At 40.8% G+C, this 27,320-nt stretch overlaps 1 protein-coding gene across 2 annotated transcripts in view; it reads right to left on the bottom strand.

The window, feature by feature from the left end:
• LOC308405900 (mannosyl-oligosaccharide 1,2-alpha-mannosidase IA) overlaps positions 1-27,320 on the bottom strand; it is a 195,749-nt gene that overhangs the window by 120,977 nt on the left and 47,452 nt on the right. The gene's annotated exons all lie outside the window — the stretch shown is intronic.

The raw sequence follows: 27,320 nt of genomic DNA on the forward strand, positions 1-27,320 counted from the left end.
CCCTGGATGACTAAAGAGGTCCAGGTCCTGCTGAAGCAACGTGACGCCGCTTTTAGATCCGGTGATGGTATGCAGTACAGTGCAGCCAGATCTCAGTTGAAAAGAGGCATCAGAGAGGCCAAGGCAGCGTACAAGAGAAGGATCGAAGACCACTTCACCACCAACAACTCACGACAGGTATGGCAGGGAGTTCAGCACTTAACCAACTACAAACCTGGCAATACCACGTTGACTGAGGGTAACGCGGAGCTTGCAGAGGAGCTGAACCACTTCTTCGCACGCTTTGAGGTGAAGGGACCAGAGGCAGCAGCAGCAAAAACATCGGACAGCAGCAGCCCAAGCCTCATAGTGCAGGAATATGAGGTGAGGCGCACACTGAGGGCAGTGAACCCCAGGAAGGCCACCGGACCAGATGGGGTAACCGCAAAGGTCCTAAAAGAGTGTGCAGACCAGCTGGCTGGGGTCTTCACTAAGATCTTCAACACTTCACTGTCCCAGTCCTGCATCCCGCCGTGCCTAAAGTCAGCCACAATTGTCCCACTGCCAAAGCGTACTAACATTAGCAGCCTCAACGACTACCGACCAGTTGCTCTAACACCTGTTATAATGAAGTGCTTTGAGAAACTGGTCCGACGTCACATCATGTCCTGCCTGCCACCCACACTCAACCCGCTCCAGTTTGCATACAGAGCTAACAGATCAACTGAAGATGCCATTGCTACAACGCTCCACACCACCATCTCTCACCTGGAAGTGCAGGGCCGTTACGCCAGGCTGCTCTTTGTTGACTTTAGCTCTGCTTTCAATACGATACTCCCGGACAGACTAATAGACAAACTGCTGGAAATTGGACTTCCTTCCACCACCTGCCGCTGGATCAGAGACTTCCTCTCAGACCGTGTACAGAGAGTTAGAGTGGGGCCTCATCTTTCCTCAGCCCTCAGCCTCAACACCGGCTCTCCACAAGGCTGTGTACTGAGTCCCCTACTGTACACTGTGTACACACATGACTGTGTTAGTTCCCACCCAGACAACACAGTCATCAAGTTTGCAGATGATACCACTGTGGTGGGGCTCATCTCAGGGGGAGATGAGACTGCATACAGAGCTGAAGTTCAGAGGCTGTCAGATTGGTGTGCAGACAACAACCTGGACCTCAATACCACCAAAACAAAAGAACTGGTAGTTGACTTCAGTAGGAGGAAGTCCGAGCTGCAGCCTGTCAGCATCAACGGGGAGTGCGTGGAAAGGGTCTCCAGTTTCAAGTTTCTGGGTGTGCACATAGACACAGACCTCCAATGGAGCTCTAACACCTCTGCGATCTTAAAGAAGGCCCAACAGCGTCTCCACTTTCTGAGAATCCTCAGAAAAATGGACCTGAAGAAGGAGCTGCTGACCGTCTTCTACCGCTGCTCCATTGAAAGTGTGCTGACATATTGCATCGGTGTGTGGTTCTCCAGCTGCACCACAGCACACAGAAAGGCACTCCAGAGGGTCATCAACATGGCCCAAAAAATCATTGGACATCCTCTTCCCTCCCTGAAGGACCTGTACAGCACTCGCTGTCTCAAGAGGGCACGCAGCATCCTACGGGACTGCACACACCCAGGACACCGGGTGTTTAAGCTGCTACAGTCTGGCAGGAGGTTCAGGCTGCTGAGGTCCCGAACAAATAGACTCAAGGACAGCTTTTACAACAGGGCAATAGCCCTGATCAATGTAAATAGCTGACCTGACTGGATACCTCCCTGGACTTTTTAGGGGGAGGTAACAATGTTTAAAACGATAACAATAATATTTATATTTATAACAAGGTGCAATAATAATTAATGTGCAATAATAACAGTGTGCAATACACATACACTTATTCTTCTTTTTTATACTAAGTTAATATACTGTGTTGTGTTGTTTGTTACGTTGTGATGTGTCATATCGTGTCGTGTTGTGTTATATGTAGTGCCGACGTAGGACAGTTTTTCCAATTTCATTGTACTACTGTACTATGTATGACTGTGCAATGACAATAAAGAGTTATCTTATCTTATCTTAATAACTGGCAGCCACAAAAGAGCTTTTACGGGCCATTTTATACCCGTGATTAGAACTTCAAAAGATGATTTAGAGTAAGGAAGCATCTGGCAGAGACAATCTGAGCTGGGGTTTCTCTGACGGGAAAAAAGAAGAAGAACAAGTAGAAGAAAAAAGCAGCTTCTAAAGCAAAACCACTGCTACAATGAAAGAGACCGTATAACGAGAGTGTGCCAGAGGGGTAGGTCTGAATCGGAAGTTTTGATGAAGTGATAAGTCCTCTGAACGGTAGGGCTGAGCATATATTTTAATAATGTGACCCACGGCATTCCACAGCAAATGCAAACACAATTCAATTACTCAGCAAGAGGGGGTTCCCATATGGTTATTCCCAAACAATATAAATCTGCAGTTTTCCCCTCACAACTCGTCATAATTTAGAGTCGATGGCGTCCATCTGCTGCTTCCACTGTTTGGTGTTGCATAAGAACCACAGGATGACATAATGCTCTGTGTTTTCTCTGTTAGGCACTTATGAATATGTTCCACTATGTTATAGTCTTTGGTTTGAAGTAGAGAGGGACTCATTTCTCATTTCCCATTCCATATTTGATTCACTGTTCAAAGTAACACTTATTTATCTAAAACAGGGTCTTTTGCAACCTCTCAGTTCAACCACTGTCTGAAACAAGATGTTTAAGTTCTTTACTCCTTCATTTTGAGCCAACTTACGTTTCATTGGATGCTCACAGAAGATTGGCAAGTGGGCGGGGCTTCTTTGTGCCTGAGACCATGTCATGAATCAGGACACTTTATTAATCCCAGAGGTAATTATGTGGTCACAGTTGCTAAAGAGAGTAAGTTGTAACAAATCAACACACCAATTAAATAATTTACAACATTTACAAAATATTTAAAAAAAAAAATAGCTCAAATAATAAAAATCCCAGTATATAACACAAAATTTTAAATAGACAAAGCTGAAATTGAGATGCTCCTCTTATCATTTTGTTATTTTCTCAGCTCACCTTGGAACGGTTTGCAGCCGAGTGTGAAGCGGTGGGAATGAGAATCAGCACCTCCAAATCTGAGGCCATGGTCCTCAGCCGGAAAAGGGTGGAGTGCCCACTCCGGGTCAGGGACGAGTTCCTGCCCCAAGTGGAGGAGTTCAAGTATCTCGGAGTCTTGTTCACGAGTGATGGGAGAAGGGAGCGGGAGATCGACAGATGGATTGGTGCAGCGGCTGCGGCGATGCGGACGCTGTACCGGTCTGTTGTGGTGAAGAGAGAGCTGAGTGTATAAGCGAAGCTCTCAATTTACCAGTCGATCTATGCCCCTACCCTCACCTATGGTCACGAGCTGTCGGTAGTGACCGAAAGAACGAGATCGCGAATACAAGCGGCGGAAATGGGCTTCCTCCGAAGGGTGGCTGGCCTCTCCCTTAGAGATAGGGTGAAAAGTTCGGCTATTCGGGAGGGGCTCAGAGGAGAGATTATATCTCTCGGCTGGCCTGGGAATGCCTTGTTGTTCCCCCGGTCACCTCCTCCTAAGCTGGAGGAGGTGGCTGGGGAGAGGGAGGTCTGGGCTTCTCTGTTTGGGCTGAATAAATGGATGAAAATGGATGGATGGATGGATATTTTCTCTGTAGAGGTTGTGTAGATGTTACAGGTGTGAAGATCCCTTTTTGTGCTGATATTGAAGCCAGCAGAGGTCTGGGAATCTGCAGCAGTGAGCAGAGCACAGCACTCTGCAACCTCTCTAACTTTATGCGCTGTACTGCTTTGTGGCTGAGGTGCTGTGGTTTCTAAATCGTTCCATGTTGCAATAAGACCACTTACAGTTGATTGTGGAATATCTAGAAGGGAAAAAGCTTCACAAACTGATTTGCTGCAATAGTGGCATCCCATTACAGCACCACACTCGTATTCAGCGAGCTCTTTCCAACAACCCATTATTTCACAAATGTTTGTAAAGGGGCCGCCTGGCTAGGTGCCTGATTTTATACACCTGTGGCAATGGCAACTGTATTTATATATCACATTTCGTTATACTTAATGGGACTGAAAACATGTAATTTCAAAGATTAAAAGGCTCAATATTTTTTTTATCAACATAGTGTCTCTGCTCTTATTGAGCAAGGAAAAATAATATGACTTCATGTTGCGGAGTTGCACATAATGATGTTATTTTTAGTAATTATTTGTAACAATCAGTCAGGAGCTGTCACAGTGAAACCTTTTGTCCTATCACAGCATTTGGACTAATTTTATTCTAAATGTCTGATCAGTTTACCAAAACCAAAAACATGTCTCCTCAGTCTTATTAATCAGTATCTGTAGTAGTTATTACAGCATCATAATTAGCACATCAACGTTTAGCATAAAGAGTGTAACTTCTGTACATGAGTAGAAAAGAAAACATGGCAACTGGTTAATAATAATAACTATTTTTGGGTGTTATCATTGTATTGTTATTACTTTATAAACAAGGATGACCAAAAAAAATAGATATAGCACAATTATTAAATAACATTTAAGCTGAAGATAACCTTATTGGTTGACTGTAAACAACTGAGCTTTGATTCAGTGGCCCAGAGCCAAGAGATATACAATGATAAGCGGCTTGTAGTTTATTCTAGACAACTATTTAGAGCAGGTCTTCATTTATGGGGACAGAAACGGTTCTTGCACACCATGACATCACCACCATCTATAGCAGTGCTGTGGGGATTAAGAAAACATTTGAGAAATATCTTACACCCCCCGAAAAATACATGAAAAAGATGTTACTTTGGATTCATGTGTCACATGTCATCCATATTTGTTTTTTTCCCCACATACTATAAAACTATGAAATTTCATCAGCCTGATTTTAAGCTCAATTAAGTCCTCAAAGCAACTAAAGCCCATTTTTTCAGACATTTATTGCTTCATCAATCTGTAACGTCATTCTGTCATTCACATAAAGGTCACTTTCAGATTAATGTTCCCCACAGCTTCATCCATGACACAGACAGAGAGAGCTTTATCCGGGAAAGAAGGAGACAGAGCTACATGACTTGTATTTTTGTTACGTTTGAGTAAATCTAAAATAGCAGTAAGTGGTTCATTTTATATGCTGTACTATCGCTAATCTGGTCCCCCTCTGTAATGGGATTTTTTCATTGTACTACAGTGCATATCCAGCAATGACCTGGCATAAGAAACTATAGTAAAGGCAGAAAAATACATGCAAAACAGCAGCAGGTAACGGTTACAGAAGGACCAGTATTTTGATGTTCACAGGTCGATTATACAGTAAACGAGCCAGTGGTATGCTTCTATACTGTTTTAGTGAAACTGCCAACCCCCCGTATACCTGTATGCTCTGTGTATTCCTTTTGTGGGGGGGAAAAAATAAAAAAATACACAAATCATGTTGACTTGTTTATCGCTTCCTCAGATAAACAACTTGGATTATTTCAGACTACACGGACAAGAGCCTGCTCTCATAAATAAACATGAAGCGCGCCTCAAAATGCTCTTGACACCTTTCCCGACCTGCCTGTTTTGTAATGCAGTTGTTATATTTGGTTCCACAAGCGAGGCATCCCTCTAATCTGAGGAGGCTTTCATTGGAAAACGGATAATAAATCACCCCGGCACCCTGGCATGATAGCCTCGAGTCACTGCTGCGTTAATGAGGTGCTGTGTCATCACCTGAAACCAGCTGCACCTTTGGCAGGAAAAACACAGAATCAGCTTCCTCCCATTGTTTCTGCCTTAAACTTCCCACCTAAACTTGAATACCTTTCCCTCTCGAATTTCCTCTTGCCTCTCGTATTAGACCTGCTCTGGAGCAGAGCCATTTCCTGCCTATTAAATCCACATTTATTGTGAGCGGTGACACAGCCTTCTTGGTCTCTGAAGGCCAGTGAGGCCACCCTGAGTCAGCACAACACTCTGGTCAATTACGAGCAAGTCCCAAAACAAAAGCCACAGTCGGACAACCAGGACGAACTGAGCTGTAGATCATTCATGCGTGGAATTAATGAATGTCTGGGATCAACATCAGCCAACCATCCCCATTACAGATATTGTTTAAATTGGGGGATAATACTGCAAGCGGAGCAGAAAAGATGCTTCAGAGTATAAGCTTTTTTTTAAGTTTTTTTTTTTATTAAAAGTCAGAGTTGTATTGGGGTTTTTTTCCCCCAGAGAAGCTACAAAATACTGAAAGTTAAATAACTGTAAAGCCAAAACAGATTTCTGATTAGAATGTGTCCACATAGTGTTTGTAATTAGCATCAATTGGTACACTCAGAGACACTTACACCCAGCTGCAAGGAACATTATTTAAGCATGCAAGTGTTACAACTGATGGGGACACCTGGATTCAAGCTCCAAGCTTGAGATCTGCCTTTGGCAGGTGTCCACACTGCTCTCTCCAGCACAGATCATTAGGAGAGATCCTTAGCGTGTGCCAAACTGTCTCCTGAGCGTCCACCACTAGTGGATTGAGCGTTTCGGTGCACCATGAAAGATTTATGCCAGAAAAGAGAGAAGTGCCACAAGGACCCTATTAAAGTGTCTGGACTCTGGTGTTGAATTGTTGGAGAGGTAAACCTGAACTGTTAATGTGCTAAAATAGCCCCAGTAGAGTCTACTTGCTTTCTATAAAGGGAAATATGACAGCAGAGTTGGAAAAAAGATATAAATAAGGCTTAAAAACTAGATTCAATTTCAGCTTCAAGCTCAAATAAAAGGCTAAATCTTGTATGAGCCCTGAAACGACTCCTGGCAGTCTATATCAGCTTTAGAAGTTATAGAGGGCAAAAGCAACCCTCCAACATTCATAAAGGCAACAAAGTTAGAATTGAAGCCTAACCACATAATGCTGTCTCTCTATGTATTCTTTAAAATACTGCAGGGTCTTTACCTTGTTCTATAAAACCTCTTGACGTGCCAGTTATGAAAGTGATTTTGCACCATGCAAATAAACCTGAATTGAATTGCACTGAATTGCTGCAAAGGATTAAAACTGGCAGGGGCACACCTGCAGAAATGGAAATTAGAAATATTTTATGTAGACAAAACCCAGACTAAAAAAAAAATGGACATAGTATCTGTAAAATCACTGACCTGTTTCTGAGGTGACTCCAGGTGAGCTATTTCTTTATAGATCAGTCACTGCAGCAATACGATGCAAAACTGAGCACAATGTGTGTAAAACTGTTCAGGCAGAGGCACCAAAGCAAGGCTCAACATCATTTCCCTCGTTAGCCACTGCAACTAGTATAAACACGTAGCATACACAGAGAAGTTTGGGTTGTTTCAAGCACTGCAGAACAGTTAAAGTGTGCTTTTCCAAGCCAGCATCTAATGACCATCACAGGAACTAAAGCTTAAGAGTCTGCAGTTCCCACAGCTCACAGGAACATATCGGAGCTTAATTGTTGCTACTCACTCTCTTTGCTTTCACCACAGCAGTTTCACCATCACCAATAACGCTGCCTGCCAGGCACCAGATGAACGGGGTTGGTGACTAGCTGGTTTATCAGCTTTAGCTAGAGATGAAGTGGAAACGAAAACCTTAGCTAGAGGGAGAATGAATATCAGACTATTTGTTAGGCCTCCTGCACATCTCGCAGTGTTGCTCGTGGCTTACCAAGCCTGCTTTCCGAACATAATTACAAGCCCAAAGAGAAAACAACGCATAATTAGTCCTTTGCTTTACAACAATTCGATGCAAACGTTACATTCGCTATTAGATAAACATCTCTCGACTCTCGATTCAGAGCTTCAGTGGCGCGCATTGTTTAGAATACGCAACATTGTTGAAACACTGGATTAAAGCTTGTGTTCAAGGAGCTGCTCTTTCTTTATGCATTCAGAGCCCTACTTTCCAAAGTAATGTTTGTTTGCACAGGAGCCTCCAGTCAAACCGTTTTCCTTCCTTTCAGTTACTGGGGATCACCGAGCCAGCCCAATCAATAGACCTTGCCAGAGAAGCTGATGGAATCTGAACAAGTGGAGAGCAGAGGGGATTCAAAACTTAGTGGAGTAACAGAAACTTTTCCAAAGAAGTACTTTATGCCCCCGAATCCCTCAGAAAACCCTAACTGACTGACTATCATCCACTTTTACACTTCTTGCTGACAGCAGCTCTCTCCTCAGAAACAAGCCAGTGATGAAATTGCAGGGATGCTACAGAAAATGATGGGTTGGTGAAAGTAAATATAAACCATTACAGAGCTTTTACAGTATTATTAGAAAGAGTAAGGTAAAAGGTAGAGGAACAGCAGAAAGCAGAAGTGAAAGAAGGACCTACAGAAGTAATTTTTCTCCGACATATTGATTATTTGAGTGAGCTGCCTGGGGATAGTGTTCAACCTGGAAACGCTTGGACTTGTTTCTTGCGTGGATCGTGATTTTGAAACAAATTTTCAATGTCCTGCTGTAGAAATCTTGAAATGAGGCCACAAACTTTGGGATGTATAGCATTCTAAAAGCGAGACAGTTAATAATATCCAGATGAAATGCATATATTATTTCAGCTGGATATGTAGTGCAGGTTTTGCAATCACTCAGAGTGAAGAGTGTGTTAGATTGAGATAACATGGACTTCACTGAGCAGTCAAAAATTCTGTCCTTTGCTTCAAAATAACTGGGAGTGGTGATGATGGTCGGGCAGTACAGATCATTTTCTGCTGGGTTGACCATCGTGATAGTTTGTGGCACTGGATTTGCTCCACGCTTATAGTGATCCAGAGACCATAAAATGTAGACAATGTGATCTAGTTGGTAGATGTCACACAGCTCCACAAAACACAAACTTCCACCATGAAAATCTTTCATAGAAAACTTTGAGCTGCACACGTTTTACTTTTAATTGCTACATTTTGCAAAAGTGGCACAAATTTACTCACAGAGCAAACCATTAACAACGTGTCACAAGTGTGCGCCCGGGTAACAAGCTGAAAGAAATGTTCGCAAATGCATTCACTAATGGCTCTTCAATATGTGTGAACACTATACAGACCCATTACTATATGCAGGCAGCTTTGAAATACGTTCCTTTCCCCATACGATTCTTCAAACAGACACACGACTTTGAACTCGGATGTCATGAGGATATCTGCTTCACCGCTGCATCTTAAAACTGTGACTTCTCAGGAAAGAAAAAAATATATATTTGGGTACCAAATGTTGATAGTAGTGAATTAGTTTGCATATATCCTGATAAAAAAAAAAAAAAAAAATTGTATTTCCTCAGAAAAGATCAATGAAACCAATATTATTGATTACATTTGTGCTGATAGGACTCAATATGCACTCAAAAGTTTGCGCTGTGGCTTTACTGGATTAATATGGTACAAGTCCACCACATGAAACTGATGAGAAATGAGATCCTTTACTTGTGCATAATATTTTCTCCAAAACATCTGTCAGATTATCATTTTCTGAGTACAAACAGAAATGCCCAACTGCCCCTTAAGCAAATCATCGATCATAAAGGAAGCACTTAGTTAAACGGATAAAATTGCAATGCTCAGCCTCCATTAGCATGACAAGACAGACCTCCTAACTTTTAATTCAGTAACTCAACTTGCATGCCACATGTATAGATAAGCAGAAAAACCTCTTTTGAGGAATCCTTCTTTAATTTATCATCACTTTCAGTCACCAGTAATTCAAAATGCAATAAGTATTTTCGGTATGCTACGAACGCAGGATGAAGAACATTATATATTCTGTTTCTTTGCCTTTGAGGTAGCGAGGAGACATCAGTCACCTTGCTAGAACTGTTTGACAGCCCTATTCTCTCACTTTAATGAAATCCCAACGCAGGAAAAAAAAAAAACCCCAATTTCAATGCTCAGACAATAAACCCTCCACTTCCTTATCCTCTGGCACATTCACACACAGCAGAGCATCTCACTGCTTACACCCACATCCAGTAAATCCCCCAAATATCATCTTCAATTAAAAACAATGGGAGCCTAAGCCTTTGAGCGGATCATGACTATATTAACACGTCAATACTTCTCTTTGGAATTTTTGAGCAGCACAGAGTGACGTCCGGCCTGCTGACATCCAGCGATAGACGGATAAATATTCATTGAATATGTTACTTGAGATTTAGCTAAAATCAGAGCAACTGTTGCTGACTGTATCTGTAACAGGTCTTCACTTAAGGAGCGATAATAATAATTTATGAGGTTGTAATATACACTACAGTACAAAGCTGCACTTTGCATGCTAATGACCATAGCAAAATGACATAAAGAGAAATAATCACATGCAAAACTCTCTAGCATCTTTCCAGAGCCGTGAATCATTTCCTGCATCTTAAAATTGTTCTTAGGATTTTATCATATCCAAATCCTTTCAAATCCACTATTGAATGTCAGTACATTTAGCTTTTATGTGCCAGTTTTTAACATGAGCAGCCTGATTCAGCTTGCCATGGCCAACACTGAAAATTTTCTTCAGATTATAGATGAATTGAGTCCCAGTATAGTGATTATTAACCCTTCCAAGAATGGCTTGATCCATAACCAGTTAGACGAACACTCACAGGCGCGGGCATCCGATTGTCTGGCCGATACATCTGATGCTCATTCAGTTTTTCTTTTCTTTTTTTTTTTATTGCCTGTGCTATCTATAAGTGAGAAGTAACATTTGTCTCTTATGTTTTTATTATAGTTCCCAATACAAAATAAGGAAAAGAGATAAAAGGTCTTTTATAGGGATTCAAAACAGAACTGGTTGTGTCAAAATCTGTATTTTTTTTTGTGCGATTCAAACTGGTAAGGTTTGTTCGTATTGACTTGCATTTTTCCACCAATCATAGAAAAAGCTGAGCACCTTGAGCTCTGTGGGATTAAGACTGCTGCCTCAAAATTTCATGATAATATATACAAGATTATATAACGTGACCTGGACAAGTAGCAGATAATGGATGAATATTAATGATTTTTTTAATCATTAAAAAAATGCACTGATTATTATTATTTTTAAAAAGAACAGACACACACACACAAACTATGGAAAATAATCCAAATCCTGGATACTTGAGAAATGTTTCAGTTTCATCTTTATTTACAGTCTGTGTCTCGTGTGTTATTTAACCAAAACAGCATGCTGTGACATGACTGCAAATTGCATCAATGGTTTAATGTAAAAGCATTAAAGCCCTTTGTAAAGCCACAGACGAAGGGATTACTGACTACTTTCATCCAGGGTATATTTTCTTATAACGCAAGCCTGGAGGGGGAATAAAAGATTTAGACCGTGAGACATTATAGTGTCTGTACAGAAAAGGTCAAGAACTCACTCAGACATTTTGAAACGCTCTAAAGCTGCAGGCTAAAGGCCATGTTATTGGTATGACGGAAACACTTGTGTGCCAAGATATCGATCCACTCCAAATGCATTAACGAGCCAGGTCTTACTATTCTTTAATGTTATGCAACATGATGTCCAGGGCTATAAGAGCAGAGAGTTCAGAGCCAGAGGCTACAAGCAGTTCAGGTGAAAAACTACACAAATATTAACAGTTAAAAAGGAGGGAGGAAAAAACATCAACTGAAGGTGACCCTGTAATATAATATACTGTAAACACAGATGTGAAACCATAGGATTAGTCTTTCTTCCTTAGTGTGAAATCCGCACCTCAAGAAACACTAATCGTATCGCCTCCTGGCCTCTCAGATAACAACTATTACACAGCTGCAGAAGTCACAGAGGAAGATGGTGTTGAGAGATGGGGTGACAAAGGTTGTGGGATACAAGTGCTGCCTGATTCTCGAGTGCAGCAGTGCGTTCTGCGCCATCTCTTGATATGGCTCTGTTTGAAGATGGAGGGTGAGTAAACAAGTGTACACGGATGGTGTCATTTCAGAGGTATGAGAGGCAAAGGCTGAACACCTGAGGGGAGGAACAAGGTGAAGACAGACGTGGAGTCCATAAAAGGTCAGGCTTGAAAAATCTGAGCAGTCATTACTGATGATTTAAAGGGACACGCTATCATAAAAAGAGGTTAAGCAAAGATGGGGAAATGGCGAATATGAGTAGGTCTGTAGTGTCAAAATTAAACCAGTATGAAACAAGCACAACTAAAATTTTAACCATAAAATAAATAAATAAAAATATCAGCTGGTACTAGTGCCTACAGGAAAACAAAAAAAGGATGGGGATAGCTTCTTCTCAAGTCCAGATGATTAAAGGATTCAAGTCAAAAGTTAACACCCCCTCCAGACAAACGCAACCAGCAGAGAGAAAGCAACTCTTCTACTAGGGGTTTCTTTCCTTCCAGCATAGAGGGAAGTCTGTTGATAACCACTATGCAATCATATGCAACTTCTCTTTCAGGTGTTTCAACCCTCAACTGATGAGGGGGCGACGTTTGAAAAGCAACCAGAACAAAAGCCTTCTGGAGTCTTTGAGCAGTCTCAAAGAAGGTCAGTGTTGTTTTTAGTTAGTTTTAATGCTAAAGCTTAAGAAGCCACTCAAAATAGACCTAATAACAAGCTCAGAGGCATCCTGCTGTGGAACTCATACCCAACTTCTGTCTACTTATTACCTGGAGGGGAGGCTCTTTATGCAGCTCAACGTCGAGTAAACAGTTGAGTCAGGTGCAGGTACAGAACCTATGGTGCCATAATCTTTCAGAAAGGATGGATTGATGTTAAATATGAAAAGCCTCTGTGTGTATAAGGCAGCTCTGTTCCCATTAAAAGAACCCAGGGACTATATTCAGCCATGCCAAAGTAAGGACCTTGGATTAAAGCTTGTCGAACAAGGCAAGTTCTCGCACAAAAAGGAAACGGCCTCAGTGCAGTTAATGTGATTTAGGTTTTTACACATTTTTCTTTTTGCATGAATCTCAGCTAAAAATCAGCCTAGTCTTTATGCTTAGCTAGAACAGAGAGAGTTTCTTCCACATTTGGAAGTTGTCCGTCCCCCGAGTTTTTCCAACCACCACAGTCTGGGAACGTGGTGTTAAAGCAGTTGTGTGTCTCAAAGAAGCTTTCTGCGCTTGAGTTCCAATCCATTTTACCCCCTAAAATGTGTCGTGGGAGCAGGAGAAAATGAGTTAGAGTCCGTGCAGCTGCTTGCTTTTCAGAGAATGGTCATTACAGATGATCCACTGAGATGGAGGAGAGAAAGTCAAACGAACCAAAACGGCTGTCTTGGATGTTTTGTGCAAAATTACTCCTCCGCCTCTTGATTCTTTTTATTTTTATTGCTTTTTGGTCCTTTTGCTTGTTTTTCCACTGTCTCGTCCTTGCTTTAGCCATCTTTTCTGTTATTCTCTTTATTTGTTTTTTTCCTATGTGCCTCTTTTCAATCCATTTTTACCTCAGCTCTGTCTCCCATTTTGGTTTGACTGATGGGCTTGGGAAGTGATACAGTATTAGAAAAACAGAATCAATTTTGATTTGTTTTGCTAATATTTGTCCAACTGTCGTTTGTGTGAGTGACTTCACTCTGGACTTTTTTATGGCCATTTAAGCCTTGAGAGTACTGTGCTCAGTGAGACACTTTTCAGCACCAACTAGCTTCTTTTGTCATTAGATACTGTTGATTCTGATATGCGGCAAGTGCATGCAGCCCTGCACATTGTGCTGAGATTCAAATGCTTTTTTGTCTCTCTGGTGTCTGTGTCTCTGCAAAATGCTGATAAGTCCCAGAAAGGCTCATATTACACCCCTTTTTCCTCTCTCCTTCTTTTGTAATCATACCCTGGGGCTTTTATTTATTACTTTAATGTGTATCTATGTGTTTGTATGTGGGAATGCCTCCCTGCATGTGTGTGTCCTAAAAGAAGGAAACACAGGGAGAAAAAGGAAGGGAAAGAAAGAACAATTCTGACTGGAAATGTAAGAAGAAAATCCATTGACAGAAAAGCGGGGGGAGCCTTTGTTATTAATCAACTCAGCAGCGGATCGGGGCAGGTGTCTGCGTCTTCACTCACGTTATTTACTCACAGGCTGGGTGAGGCGCTGAAACCTGCAGGTAGCCGACGCTAAAGCAGCACAGTTTATCAGAGATTGTAAATAAGAGCGTGATAAATATGTAGTCTGTCATGTCTCTCGTGTCATGCAGAGACTGTATGTGACAGAAATGATACATGAGGATTGGAATTATCCGACTACGAGCAAATTCAAATTCTATTTGTCACACACACACACACACACAACCATACACAGTATGACATGGGGGTGAAATGCTTGTAGCTGTACAATGCCCGACCATTAAATGACAGAAGAAGAAAAGCAGGAATGGTGGAAGATATAAACAATAAAAATGTCCTTACGTCTAGTCTTAAAATCAGTCTAAAACTGACAGCAGGATGGCAAAAACAAATACGATGACAAAGCAAGCCATTAATACACACACAGATACTCTCAGTGCTCAGCAGAATTCAAAAATATTCCTGTGATCCCGCAGCAGTCACGTTGATCAATTGCTGAATCCAAACCTACTGAATACACTGCTCCAAACTGATCAACTGATTTCTTTTCTCCTTTTTTCTTTTTTATAAAACCACAAAACATCGATCAGAAGTAAAAATCCAGGCACGATCCAGAGCTGGTCAATATGTGGTCTTAGCCTGAAGGACCAGCGCAGGTTTTTGTGAAAAGCTTTAAACCTCTATTGCAACAACATCAATTTTACAGTTTTCTCTAACTATTCACTTTCACCGCTGGACCCCATCCTCCTAAAAAAATGTATTACAGGAAACAGATCTTGACCAATGTTTTTCTTTGTAAGCAACACTTCGATGTTGCACAATGACAAAACAGCTTATTGCTAACCCAAGTTACGCCACCGCCTGTGGCCCTTCAGTCATCCCTGTATGCCTAAATTCTGTTTGTTTGGATTCTGCTACCTTACCTCTTCTTACATTTTTTTCAAGAGCCACACAAACCAACCAGTATTCATATGCTAATGGCACAACTAATGTTCTTAGTTGTGCCAGTCCAGACGCTTTTCTTTGCAAGCTCCTTTGACTACGATGACCTGGATGACTGAGAACCTTCACAGACAACTAATGTTCTTGTGTTCAGCCCTAAAACTTTTCTAAGGAGGTCAATCATTATCCCCTCGCTGGCAAAATCGAATCTTCTTCTAAGAACCTTGGTATTATTTTGGACAAGCATTTGAAATTTGAATCACCGATCTCGAAGCTCATCCAGGCTTTCTTTTTCATCTACGGAACACTGCAAAAATCAATCCTCTACCATCGACACTACCGACTAGGAGTGGGCACTCGCTTCTTTTCCGGCTGAGAATCGTGACCTCGGCCTCAGAGTTCTCAATTCTCATTCTGACTGCTACAGACTGTTGCAAACCACTCCAGTGCGAGCGGGACGCCACCACCTGATGAAGCAAACAGATCGACATCATCTGCAAAAAACAATAGATGAGAACCTAAGGGCATCAACACAGACGCCCTCCACCAAATGGATATACCTAGAAATTCTTAGTGCTAGTCAACGGTGCTCGTTTCAGCAGCTGAGACAAAACATTTCTCCTGCTAAAAACGCTACATCCAGATGAATCAAATCAATGGTCTGGAATAGGGCTGGGTATAGTCACTGATTTCTAAAATCGATTCAACCAAATAGATATGCTGCTGAAGTGAAGCAGAGCAGTGTTTCTTTTCTTCGGTGTAGAAGAGCAGAAATTAGGCTTTCTTGTTGGAGGTAATTTATGAAAGAAAAAAAAAAACGATTTTTATCGTGGTGGAAACAAAATGCCAAAGGTAAGAGGGAATTATTGACAATATTTATCAAATGTGAAGCGTATTTCTGATGTTCTTTTACTGCTGGTTCAGTGATTTTGGTCAGAGAGTGACAAAACCTGCAGCATCAGAATCTGTGAGTGTCTTCTTTCAGCCACGAAGGCGTGTCCGGGTACGGGTGAGAAAGCCGACATCTCAGTGATTCTGATGCGTTGGGTCCACACTTTGTGTTTACATCTTTGTGTGGAATCTGTTTACCTGCTCATTTGCTCTTTTAGCTGTTTGGTGGTTGTTGAAATGAAAGCTTTAACCTGAGAGTCTGGGGTTTATGACAAAACACATTTATATTTCTTTGGGTTCCTTTGCGAGTGCGCATGTGCCAACCAGCATGCTGCCTGCTGTAACCCAGGATTAATAAAGTATTTCTGATTCTGATTTAAAATACAGGATTTAATGAATTGATATCCCTTTATTCAAGCTAAAATCGATTTAATCCCTATTCCTATTCTGGAACTTCTTTACCTGGATGATGAATCCTGCATCAAGACATATGGATAGAACTTATGACAAAGTCCTAGTTTTCACAGTGAAAATCTATTGAAAGAAAAATAAATGGAAATAATTTAGGTTGATTACTTTCTGGCTTTGATCTTTTTATCTTTACTTCACTTTGCATTAAATTGCCATTCTTCAGTAATTACATCTATCTTTGGAGGAATTTTCTATAAGATTCTAGCTGGACTTTATATAAGTTTATGTGAATTCCTGTATGCGCACAGCAACAAATATACAAAAGACAGCAGCAGTTTTGTGAGTATGACCAATTTACAACAGTTAATCAGTATATAATCACCACTGCAGTCCATTTAATTGCCAACTTGACCCCATTGCATTGCAAATAGAGCAGACTGTATTTTTTCTGTGTTTTCCCTAGTGCAGCATTAGTTTAGACTTGCAGGCAACACAAAGAGAACTTAAAAAATGACCTCATTCACTGCTGTTAATCTATGTTACTAAATTTCTTGCAATTTAGTTTACTACACATGTATAGTAATTATCCTATAATCTGCACTGCAGCGTCCTGGAACTAGCATAAGAAAGGCTTAATCTTATTTCCACCCAAAACTTTTTTCAGACAGTAAAAAGACTCATAACAGCAACATCTGAAGCCAGTTTTAACCTCCAGCTGAAGCTGCTCCTTTTCTTCTCCCCTCCCTTCTTTTAAGTCAGAGAATCAAGATTCCCATCAGGTCTTTTTTGTTAGAGAGGGAAAATGAAGTTAACATTGATCTCACTGACAAAGGTCTGAAACAAGCCCATCCCGGCCTCCCTGTCACGGTGCGAAGTCATCCTTCGCCCATTTTTCCCCAAAGTGTCCATGAGGAGGAAAATGTAACAGAACAAATTTTTGATGCTCATGACTAATCGTTGATGCTTTTTTTTTCTATAAGCAAAGGATCACCTACTCTCTGGGACAAAAGACAGACAAGAAAGAAAAAGAAAAGAGGAAGGGAAAGGCTGAGTAGGGGATAAAGACGTGTATATCAAGGGAAACTGGAGGAGAGCGCAGAGGACAGACACTAATAGAAATAGGACAAAAGAGGAAATAAGAGAAGAAGTAGACAGTCAGGGAGAGGAACAGAAAACCACTGGGATCCGAGTCACTTTGAATATGAATACTTCATGAATCCAAACTTAAAAGTGTTTATCACAGTTAGAAAAGCTCCAAATGTCTATTCCTTTCTAGCACATTTCTTTCTTTTTTCTCTTAATGCTAGAAGCTGTCTGCTTTTATTTGTCTAAACTTTTCTTTTATGCATCACTTCTTTATAGAGAGATTAGAAAAGGCTACAATAGGCAAAAAGCTGATGTTTGTGAACAAAAGCCACCTGGAAATCATCCAAATCCCAGAAATAGTTTTGTTTACTGAATATTTAGCTGCTCATAATCTATGCACAACCCAAGTCCTGCTGAAAGCTGATGTGTGGCATGATTATGTGACTAATATGGAGCTTAAAACGGTCTCTGAAACAACTAACCAGCAGTAATACAAATAGTTGAGGCATTAAGGCCACAGGAGTGAAAAAAGAGAAAAGAAATTGCCAAATTAAGGGAAGAACACTGAAATATGGATATAAGAAGAAAAAAAGCATTCTAAGAAAACGTATTAATTTCAAATCATTTTTGGTTCAATTAATGTGCTATAACTCAGCTAAGGAGTTGCAGAGTGCTTAACACATGCACACGCACAGTACAGCAAAGGCTGTACACACTCTCACCCACATGCGAGCTCTCCACAGATCGCACTGTCAATTGGGTGGCCAATTCAGTTTTACGATTGTGGTGCTAATTTCCCTAACGCGTGAGCAGGTGTCTGAGTAAACAGGCGGAAACCAAGTCCAATTGAATTACCTACACCTGCATGGATAGAGAAGTTTCAAATGTTGGAAAACGAAATAATGAAATAGAGCCACCGAGCTGCCCTGTAAGCAGGTTCAGAATCAATAAACCACATGTTAAAATGAACTGCTTGCACTGATGGATAAAGCTAGTGTTGTAAATTCTCCGGTAAAATAAAAGAAGATGGCCCGCTAAGACAACAGTGTTTGATTCAGCAGCAATTTAATGTGACGGCGATAAAGGAGTCAGAAAGAGATGTACTGCCAAACAGCATGTAAGAGACAGGAAGCTTTGCACCAACGGGGAGGGCGTCTCACCTGCCTGCTTCCTGGGCACTTCCTGTGTAATTTAGGGGAAGGAGGAGCGAAACTGTTGGGAAGGCGAGTTTAAAACGTGCCTTTGGGGACCTTGGTCTGTTAAAGAGTAGGAGAAGTCAATGAAAGGCGTATTCGATAGAATAAAAGCATGGTTAATTTGCTGCGGTGTGTATAAAAGTGCAGCTGCAAGGGAAAATATTGGAAGAAGACAGAACTTACCTTACACAACTTTTAGATTTCTAAAAATAATCAATGTTGAAACATTTTTTTAAATGGATGCCTGAAGTTGCAGAGAAAGTATAATAGTGATCTTTGTATAGGATATTGGATTGTATGTCGTGCCAATACATATAGTGTAAGCATATAAAGATTTATGTAGCATATGGGCTGTATTTACACCTGCTAAACAAAGGGGGTAACAATGTCGGCAATGCATGACCTATGAAAGCATATACACCTCCACTCTGATCTTGAGGCGGATTAGAAACAGACCATCCAGAGACCAGAAACTGCCCCCCTCCACAGTCCCAGAGGAGCCATAAAACAAATGTGCGCATCAGCAACACAATTCAGATTTACTGCTTAGGATGGTCACAGCTGTGCCCTATAACAGCTTGACTTGATACCTAATAAGTGTGGAATGTATATGTGCAAGCACGTGTATTTTTGAGTGTAAGTGAAGCCTTTAAGGCTGGTAAAGGCTACAGGGAGAGGATTTCTTAAAGCATAAAAAGACCTCTATCACAGTGGGGTCACCTAAGCCACTTTACATGGCCTGGAGAGCGAACATAAACTGACAAGCGGCGAAAAATCCTGAGTGGCTTTCCTGGTTGTTAAAAGGGAGGGGGGGAAAAAAAAAAATCCTTTCTCCTTGAACAGCAAAAACTAAACTGAGGAGGAAGAAACAATAAGTGGTGCCTGAATTTTTCCTGTTTATTCACTTTATATTCAAACTTCTGTTTTTAATGGAAATTATTTTTACAGGATGCCCCACGGTAGTTGCAAAAACGCCATTTTTACACAGATTCATATTCTCGTTTGCAAGGACTGGTTTTCAAAATAATGTCTAATTTTTGCAGTATATTTGATACTTTGAGAAGTGGTTTTCCGATTAGTTTAAAACTGAGCAGATTACAGAGATGGGAACAGCTTTTGGTCTCAAGTGAGGTCAATTTAGTCAGAGGGTAAACACGATGCTTTATGTGGACATCTATCCTCCAACTTTTATTTCTATTTGACAGAATCCCAGCCTTAATCTCATTTTCATGTCTGCATGTCCTTCCCAGAGAACAGCTAATTTATGAAGACCACAATAAATCTATGTCACTGTTATAGCTTAAATTGCATTGAAAATAAATGCATTGGTTTTTAAACTCATTATAAGATTAATGGTTCTCAAATGAAGAAAAAAAAAAAAAACTGGACATGAGTAGAAGAAAGGGACCTGTTCCTGGATGTAATTTTGAAAATACTTTGCTTTTTCTTCTTCTTTGTTTTTTTTTTTTTTAACCAAAGAAAAAAATCCACTCCATCATTACAAATCTACCCCTGATTCTTCCTCTTGGACTTCAGTTCCTGGTGTCTTACTTGCCTCTTAGGACTTGTGCTCTTCCTTGATTCCTGGAAACACAGCTTGTGTCCCTTTTAGCCCAGTCCATATCAGTGAGGTGATGGGAGGAAACGTCAAAGAACATAACGCCTGTCTGAGCAATAAGCCCACACATGCCTGCTGCTGCCCTTTACTCATCTAACAGGACATGGATGCTCTGACTGACACAGATCATGCTCGTTAAATATGCAGTAAGTATGCCCAGTGTGCCAGTATGCGAGGATTTATGTCAATCATAAAAATCAAAGGCAAGGAAAGTGATTATTTTTCTCCATAGTTCCTCAACTTTGGGCTAAGAAGGAAGCTCGGGATGCAAAAACAATAAAAAAGAGAAAATATATTACCATAGAGACCAAAGTAAAAAGGCTCAAGATCCCATTGATTCTGCTCCTCCATCCATCTTTCGGTAAAATGCATTAGCTCATCTATCATTCCACTCAGGGCCCACAGTGACAGTACGCTATGAATAAATATTCGGTAATGTAATGTAAATGTAAATGTGATGGCTGTAGGTTTAGTATCAGCCCAGCAAGAAAAATCAGATTGTCCTCTGATTATCAGAGTCACTCCAACTTAATTCAAAGTCAAGAGGAACAAGAGGGTTATACACTCCCGACAAGGACCGGCCATCTTTGAAGAAACTGTGTGATGAAATCGGGGGACAAATCAGGAGAGGAAGAGGTGAGAGGTTAAATTGTGATACTTTAGAACAAGAAGGATTTGTGTTCCAAGAATTACATTTTCTAAAAATGCACATCTGTGTCTTTAATAAACGGAGACATCCACAAGAGGACAAATTTGTCTTTAAAAAGCATCTTAAACCCCCATTTTCACTCATGACTCTTATTATTTGAACATTTAATGCAAAGTCATTATCCACTTGCATTTCCGCTATTCTTAAGAAAGGACTCATTAAAACCTATGTCACAAATGTGTACATTTAGCAGCCTTTTTACCATTAGAGAGAATACGTAACTGTCATTGTCCATGTTACATAAAATAATCCAATAGGACAACATGACTCACAATAATGAACAAATTTAAAGACGTGGTTTAAGCTGCAACTTGTGTCACATGGCAGGATTCATGTGACTCGATCAACCAGCAGTCAGCATTGTGGGATAGCCCTCTTGTGTTTTTTAATTACAATTTCACTCCATAAACCCAAAATAAATGGGATCAGAATGGCAATGTAGTGTAATGGTATTCTTTTTTCTTTCTTTCTTTTCTTTAAATCAGGTCATTAACATGTTATGATATCAGAAACGGATTGAAGAACAGGGCAGATGTTACGGTTAGGCTCACATAAACTTTCATGTGTGTGTGCGCACAATTGCAAAAATTCTCCGAAACATTTATATGTAAATTATTTTTGCAGGAAGGTTGTGACACGGTCAAAATGTCCACAGGGAAAATCAGGGGAAATGAGCCACTTGTGCTGTGTTTGTAACCACACCAAGCTCTGGCGAAACCTGTGACACTTTCCCCTCTAACTGCTGAATACCGATCACACACAAGAGGAGAGGAGTTGAAGAATACACTGTACGCAGGATGAGACGAGGGACTCTGTGAGCAGAAAGGCACAGCGTTCAGGTAGGGGAGGGCTTCTTTTTAAGCTGCCCCACTAATACATATGCAGCTTCTCGCAGAGAGCAGACACAGACTGATTTAAATACCCCGCAGACAAAATACAAAACAAGCAGTAGTGACGGGACAAAGTAAGGAACCTCTGGCTCACTGATGCTCATGTAGATGACTGAACAAAGTGAAGCTAGAGTATGTTGACTTCAACGTCAGTGTGCTGCAGGATGGGGCGGGATTGAAAAAAGAAAAAACACACAAAAATAAATCCAAACTCTGACTTTTCTTACACACCAGCGTGCAGCTGCTGCATGCTTTTCTGACTTCCACCATCATCCTGTGTGTATGAGAGCACAAGATACTGCACATATCTCCTTTATCCAGGACTCTGGAAGCTGTGCTGCTGACACTTCTTAACTGGTGTTTCTTTAAGCACTGCATATTGCACACAAACAAATGTACTAGAGATAAGAGGCTTGTAGTGAAGGAGCTCCTTGCTCCCTGCTAACTTCAGAAATAGTGAGGAAAAAGTTTTCACAGTTACAAAAAAAACTCAAGAACCATTAATGACTGATAGTATTTCAGTCATAGCAAAGGGAATATATTGGGCCACATTACTTAAAACCATAGAGACCCCAAGTGTATTACAATGGAGGAAAATATGTAAACTGGAAAATCTTTTCCAATTAAAAAAAAGAAAGAAGAAACTTAGTTAATGGTTTAATGGTTTTCATTTCAAATGTATTCACACTGGTACTTTATGATATAATAATATGGATTATATATAATCATAAGACATAATCTTTTAAGCATCTTATGGCATTAAGGTGTGAATTAGGTATGCGTCAAAACAAGAGTTTATAATGCAAGATCATCATGTACTGGAATGAGTACATGATGAGTTCATCCAGAGCAGCTCACAGCATGAGTAGGAGTTTAAGAATCTATCTATCTATATCTATCTATGAAAATCAGTAAAGTCAAATCAGTTACAAAGTGAAGCATTTTAATCAAACCTGATAAGCATTTAATTTAAACCTGAAAAACTTGCAGCTCCACGACACCAGACATGCCCCACTAGTTTTAGCCACCGAAGCACTGAAACTGCAATTTATGACCTGTAGAAACATCGCAATTACAGCTCAAGAGGGATAGGCAGAGATGACACTAAGTCATTCAATCGCTGCATTGATTCTTCCACAGCAAACCACTGCACACATGTCTTGGCCTTCCCCATCTTTCTTCATGACAAACACACCGAGGAGCCACATCGCTTTGCTTCTTCAATCACCTTTTCAGAGAGTTATGTTCGCCAATGCAAGCACACATGCGTGCTTACACAGCCCACCCGCAGACCCAATCCCGTTATTAACTGGAGCTCCTTGGTTCCTAACCTGCACAACACAGACTTCACCCCGAAGCTTCAGTTACTCCTCTGTCATCAACCCAAGGACGACCACTGAGTCAAGTCTTGCCCTTGTCTACAAAAACATGAAAACAGCTAGTCGCTCCTTCTGAGTTCAACAACAGAAGCTGGCTTTGAGGCTTTGTGTTGTAATTTCACACTGGTTTTTTTTTTTTTTTCCCCCCAATAACACTACAATAATTAGTATATATACACTTTAGAGTTTTGACATCTCATACATATAAGTATTTTTGGTAAACATCTCATAAATATTCAAAGAGTTATGAGATCTAAATGATACACGTTCATTTAATTATTTCCGCTTATATAGGTTTGCATCCTATTCTGGTAGATATTGTGCTTTGGTTCAGCTCCTTAGATCATACACGGTCTAAAACAAGCAGCTTTAGCACCGTTTCCCCTACTTTTAAGCAAGCTTTTATCTGATTGGGTGCCCCCCAGGAACAGAAGGTTTAAACACCAGGTGGGCGGGGCTTCTGTGCTCACAACCAGTCTCAGTGTTTCTTGAGTCAACAATATTAAAGATGGCCCTTCAGATACAGAGACAAACAAAGAAGAAAAGTTAAGCAGATTTTACCTTAGTTTAGGTTCAGTTTAAATTAAGTCCCAAATTCCATTTCACATTCCACTGTTTTGTTTCCCACCTGGAAACGCCCCGTTGACATACTCTAGGTTGAGAAGTGGAGATGTCACATCCCCTGCCAATATGTTGAATGTCTTACGGGTGAAAGTACAAATTAAACCAGCAAATCTCAACAGCGCTGTTTAAGTAGAACAGAAAAAGAACAGAAAATGCATTAGCGTTGTTTGCAATTAGAGCTTTAGACATGCATGCAATAATAGCAAGTTAAGTACTGGTCAAACCACAGGGAGCAATTTAGTGTTAGAGTGATCAAACCACACATTTTGTTATGAAATGACATCCTGCTGAGCCACAAAAGGCCCAAAGAGCAGAATATATTAGAAAAGCTCATGCAAGCTGAGATGGGATGAATACAGTGCCTCCTCCATAAACCTGATAAGCATAATAATTACAAAAAAAACCCTCCCAGAGTAGATAAAACACGGGAAAATAAAGTGAATTCTGCACAGGTGCAGTTATCTACAGCAGCTGTGGCTTGTTATTTTCCACCTTTGCTGAGACAGCAAGGAAATGCTCCACAGGGGAATCCCCCCCCCCAATCGTCTCCTCAAGATAACACTTAGATTTTATTATGTATGACACTAGATCTTCATACTGCTAATCAACCATGGTTGCGGATAGCTCCACATTACAAGTCCACTCTCCTGCAGGTATGACTTCCCAGAAGGAAATCTCTTTTTTCCCCCTTTTTTTCGTACGAAAGGATCTGAGGCAAAGGAACTGTGAAGCAAAAGGCAGCACTATTCTTTCAGAAGGGGCAGTGGTGAGATAAGACTTATCAGATCCACGAGGGAGATGAGGAGGCAGGGCGAAGGCGGAGGGATATGATCCTCCAAGTACCCCCATTGTTCATGTGAACAATACGGAGACTCGTTAAAGAAGAAATTCGTTGAAAGTCTGCACTTTGGAGCGCAGATACATAGAGTAATTATAATATGGAGAACCTTTGGAGGGATTAGTGAAGAACTTATTTATATGAAGTGTCTCCTTTGGAGAAAAGCATTTGGATAAGAGCTGTGACTGAAGGCAGAGTCATAAGTGAAGCATCTGTCAACTTTTGGAAATGATTTGAGCTTTTTTCCAAGGTGAAAATTGCTGCTTACTACTGGAGGGAGTCATAAAAGCTACTCAAATAATATCCTGCTTTTTCAGATCATTTTAAAGTGTACACATTTCACCACAGAACCAAGTAAACCAAAGAAAAGCGAGGCAGTGTGCCTCCATGCTGACAGAAGAGGTCGCTCTGTGGAAACAAAGTCACCTGGGAAATTTAGTCCGTGACTTTCTACCAAACCAGCTGTTGGGCACCTTCTGAGGGGGAAAGGGAAAAAAGGCGAGATCGATGAGAGTTTGCCATCATCTTAACAAAGACATTTCATACGATACATTGTGAGAGCACCTTACGAGTGACAAGAAGACAACTGAGATCACATAAGGGTGGTTGGCTGCTTTATCAAGCAGGAAAGCGGTCAAACGTATGCCTCGCTGTGCCTCATGGGGGGCATTCAGCACTATCTATAGGAAGATTAATGCACAGCAAATATCATAAATCTTTCAATGGTGGACATTCAAGGCCATTCACTGTGGATTTCAAGGACTCCTGGGATGAAAACATTAGATTGGTTTGAATTCTTTGGCCCTAGGGTGTGTATGCATGGGCCAGCTGCAGAGAGCTGGAATTCACATGAAACACACTTGAGTTTTTTTATTTTCTGTACACACACTGTGACATGAGCATAAATAAAGAGAAAAAAAAAAGAAAACGTGCACACACGCACCAGTACAGATACAAATTAAACCACCCACGGGCATCTCAAAAACACATGCCGGCATCTTAACACAAACCACCCACCCACTGTTCATATCTTTTTCCCCCAAAGACACACACACACACACACACCACAGCAGGGAGTGCTCTAAAGAAACAATCTGAACCATCAGAAATCCATTTAGTGTGATAGGGTTACATCTGCAGAGGATGAGGTCAGCAGTCTCTTTTTGCTTATTAACGCTCATCAATCTGGAGAGCGTTCGTTCATCAAGGAGCCTTCCTGTTGGGTAATCAACCTTGCAAGCACGCAGCTCAAAGACAACGCAATACACGGGACTGCCCCCGTCGCTCCTTTGATCGATGGTGGTGAATCATTAGCGGCTGCTGAGATTAGTCTGGTCAAATGAAGACAACATGAGTCATCTCACTTTGGGACACTGGATCCAGTCCTCCAAGAACACCATCAGTCGCACGATCTGATTTGAAATTTTTAACTTAATTTAAAAAGAGCTTCGGGCATCCAACCAGCCACATTTGATAGCTGCATAAAAACATAATAACAGAGATAAATAGTGTTTATATTCAAAGCCAGGCTTTTCAATTACAAATAAAAAATTCTCACAAAACGTTTAATTTACCACATATAGCTATGTTTTTTTTTTTTAAATTCTCTCCTACTTGAAGCACATTTCTCTTCTCTTCACAGTGGATAACCATTTTTCCCCACCGTGTAATTCAAATTTGCACTGTTTATTCGTACATAATTCAACTTTAATCAAATAAGTAGACGATGGCAGACGCTTTCATCAAAACAAGCCATAATGGCACATTTCCTGAACCTCTGGAAATTTTCTGGTAAGAAATAACCTCATAGACTCCTTCATAACTGATAGTGCTTTACCTCGACTTTTCTGATGGACCCGTGCTCGTTTAGGGGTGTCACGAAATGAGGTTTTGTCAGATGCATCCAGTTAAGCACCAGGTGTCCTTGATGAACAGGACACAGTGATATTGGCCACACTGTTAACGGTCCCTCTTTACTATTTTTAACTAGCTGATATCTTATTTTCACTCTAAGGTTTAGGCACAAAAAAAGGGTAGAAAAACACACCTACTTCATGTTTTTTTTGTTTTTTTATTGCAGTTTTTAACTTCTCTTGCTGTTTCTGTTTTTATACACACCAACTGTTATATATACACACACAGAAAAAAAAAGTGTGGGTGTTTCCGTCTCACTGGCATTGGCTTGCACTGGCAATGAATAATGCTCCCCATACCGCTGTAAAGTGTCACCTAAATTATGTCTTCCACTGAAACGATGTGGGTTGTGGGTTGCTTTCAGTAACAATCCTAGATTTTTAGTCCAAGAGAATAAATCTCTGTTACTGTTTGCCATTGCTGTTATTTCGAAAAGTGTGTAAAAAAGCTTGTCTGGGTGGTGACTGTTTATATTTTAAAATGTGCATGTATTAGAGTAAACGCAGAAATTGCATGGACAATGACTACGTTAAACCCAGTTTTCCTTTCATTTTATTCTGTTATTTTTATTTATAATGTTTCTGTAAATAAATGCTCATAAAAAAAACAAACCAGTCGAAACTGAGGATACTGCCACCTACTGGGCTGGTGTGGACACCCCCCCTGCTCTCCTGTGAGTTTCCTGCACCGCAACATCACACGTCAGTGTGACTGAAATCTGCGCGGATGGAAAGCGGATTGCCACCCACAGACTTCTTTATTCCCTCCATTAAGTCTGGATAATCCCAGATGCTTAGCTCACTGCCATTGCCTCTCCTTTGGCCCCTCCGAAA

The sequence above is a fragment of the Rhamphochromis sp. 'chilingali' genome, assembly GCF_963969265.1.
Source record: "Rhamphochromis sp. 'chilingali' genome assembly, chromosome: 11".
NCBI classification, from domain to species: domain Eukaryota; kingdom Metazoa; phylum Chordata; class Actinopteri; order Cichliformes; family Cichlidae; genus Rhamphochromis; species Rhamphochromis sp. 'chilingali'.